Here is a 3,504-nt window from a genome sequence, read left to right as displayed (position 1 = left end):
TAAATCAAGAATCTGCTTTTATAAGAGATCAGTAACAAAATAATGGTAAGTGGCCATAAAAGTGTAAATCAGCATCAACATATTACAATGACTTACAAAACACTGTGAGTGACAGTAGGGGATAACTTTAATAATGTATTTCAGGATAGTTAGTAATATTCTTTAATGTTCAGAACATACTAACAGTGAAACATCAAACTAAACTTAAATAACATATTAAACACAAACAACTTTCTTTTTTTTACAATTATAGCTTTGAAAACTAAATTACAAACAAGTGTTAGGCAATGCTATACATAAATTCGAGATAAAAATGGCAATAGTGACAAGGATTCAGATGAGGCATTAAAGAAATGATACACTGGTGTATTTAACATCCAAATGAATACAGAATTCCATCAAATGAACAATTCAATCATATCATTTAATTTTACTTTATTGTTGCAGCAACATATGTGGACACGAAAAATTTATTGAATAAAGCAGAAATTTGTATTAAGCAGTCTTGCTTCAGGTGGTAATGCAGTCATCATTGCACTGATTAACAATCAACTCATCTAACAGAATAAATAAATAATTACAAATTTACTGTCCAGTGAATAGACTATTATAAGTGTTGTTCATGTCATCAATGTCGTTATCATCGCCATTAATACTGTTCACTGTGCTGTGTGTTATTTATGTAATGTTATAAATTAACTGGGTCAAAGAGCACTTCATGACACATTCGATGCTGTAGAATTAAATACTCTGAAACCCCTGATGGATGTTCTCAAAAAGAAGTACATGCCACATATGCACAGCCTTTATTGCTACTACTTTAGAGGCAGTCTTGGATAAGGTAGTGGTAAGCTGTCAAGTTACAGTTCACAGTGCCGCAAACGTATGTCGGCTACCCATGTCTTGTGTTGCATAAGAAGGGCTTTGATGCACATACAGATTCATATCCATATAAAATTTGAGAACTGTTGTTCATGGGTGGAGTGAGGATGGGTCTGTGTAGGACCAATTTTCTCTTGGAAAGGAAACTGAAGCCTCTTCACAAGTGTCATGTTACCCACTGCACCTGCAAAGGGAGGTACAAAGAACAGGGTGTGGTAGACAGTGTGATAGCAGTACAGATTAATCCAGGAGTCTAAGAAATATGGAATGTCCAGTACAGCTAGGAACAGATCGTAATCCTGGTGGCTGCACACCTATCAAGAGAAATTCTTGCACCCCAGAGATGGTCATCCACTCAAGAATGTTTTCATCTCCACACCAGTCCCATTGTAGCACTAGTCCCATCGTCAAATCAGCCCCATCGTAGGACTAGTTATGCTGTTACATCCAGAAACATCATAGAAATGACGTTTCTGATTATCACAGAATGTCATTAGCTCTGATAGTATTGTTAACATGCGAATACAGAGCTCATTTGTTTTACACAAAAGTAGTATTGTTTTGACTTCTCCCATATGATGCATACAAATATAAAGTAACCAAGCAAAACTGAAGCTAACACAGCTAACATTTACAGCATTAAGTATCAGGTACCAGCAAGGCATCTTTACACTTAAAAATGCATGCAGAAATCAGTGTACAGTAAGAAAGGAAAGAATGTCTTTAAGCATTAATCTGAATGTTACTAAGTTTACATTTAATTTTGTATATTTTAAGATAATTGTGCATAAACTATTTTAATTATTATCATAAATTATAACTGTCTGTTTGGAATTGTGTTGACCCAAACTTAAGTTTCCTAGCGAACAATAAACATTTACATACATAATGTATAAACAGGTTACTATATAACATGAATAAAAGTACTTACGTAACTAGAAACATTCTAGATTAAGGAATAATCATTATGTCAACATGACAAATTACTATCAAGCAGTTACAACTTTTACAAGCAGCGCAATGGCAGATTTCTATAGTGATGTTTGCTACATACAGAATGTAAACATCAAAGGTAATTATAAGTTTAAGGTAGAAGATCAATTTTCAACATTTGGTAAATACAACTTCAGTTATAGCTGAGCAGTCTAAATATGCACATAGTGCAAACTTCACATCATCCTCTGTAAGTCATTCATTTTACATTATTGTTTGCACAACATACTTATATGTAGCATCTCTGTCCCAAATAATCCCACCACAAACCTCATAGTTTGGGCAATTACATAATATCAGACTGAATAACAATATTTTTGGCTTATACAGAACAAAGCAGTTATCTCACAAACAGCTGTATTCACATGATCTGAGTAAATATCAGTTTTGTCCGACACATGTTTCAAGATAAACAAAACAACAGCCAGTATTTTCTACAATGGAATAAAACTGCACCATAATTTTTTTGAATGCATTAAAACCCTAATATTAAAAAAAATGAAGCATACCTCTCAAATAGTTAATACTAAAAAGTCCATGATTATTTATGTAACATCAAGCAGGCATTGAAAAAGTTATTATTATTTAACTAGAAATAATGTGAAATTCTGCACCCAGTGTCTGTGATGGATAATTTCCATCCTTCATCCAATTTTGTCATCTTAACTTTGTGGTGAGCTGATGACTCTGCTTTTTCAAATGGGCTAAAGAGACAACACAAAGAATACAAGGGGATGCTAAAAGTATTGTCAAGGTACTTGAAACAGCTGAAAGGCAGTGCCCAAACTACAAATATTCGCTCACCCAGTGTGTAGTTATGCGACACAAACTGTATTTTTTTTTACGTAAATTGTAAAATTGTTTGGCAATGTGTATAAAAAATTGTACAAAACACTTCAAAATTAACAGCAGATCATCATCATCTACAACTGTAAAAGATGTTATTGCTGTATGTATGGATTAGTTAATTAAAAAACTGTTTCCTCTTTCAATTAACATGACATATGTAATAATTCATAAATATTCTATGGTTGAATAAAGTAACTTACTAATATTTTCTGCACAATTTCGACTTTAAGCCCATAGATGCACACTAAATGCGGCAACATAACATAGTACATAAAACCAAAACCATTGGGCTGGGTCTCTAAAACTGAGGAGTACACAGTACTGATTGTGACAATTGCATCAGATTTTATCTTGGCCTGACTGGCAGCAACTTCAAGATATAATAAGTACAAGGATGCTTTTAGACTGAAAACATTTAAGTACATCTGCAACTGCCACTCACATGGCTCAATATAGATACAGCATTTCAAACACTAAAGATAATCTACAAACAAAATATACAACTAACTTATGGAGGAAAATGGGTATCTTAAAATAACTAGAAATATGCATTCACACCTTCAATTCATCTCAGCAAATTCTAAATGAGCAACTACAGCTGGCTAACAAACAATCCTGAAAATGTTCATTGCACTTTTCACACAAATTAAACATGATTGGTCTGTGTTAGGACTCTGAACAAGGGTATCCTTATTCCACTAGCTGCCCAACTTAACATCCATTGAAGAATATTGTCAGGGACCAAAATCAAAACACATGCCATTGCTTCTCGAGAGTAGC

This window comes from Schistocerca gregaria, unplaced genomic scaffold (genome assembly GCF_023897955.1).
Source record: "Schistocerca gregaria isolate iqSchGreg1 unplaced genomic scaffold, iqSchGreg1.2 ptg000362l, whole genome shotgun sequence".
Classification (NCBI taxonomy): domain Eukaryota; kingdom Metazoa; phylum Arthropoda; class Insecta; order Orthoptera; family Acrididae; genus Schistocerca; species Schistocerca gregaria.
This window is presented reverse-complemented; position numbering follows the sequence as displayed.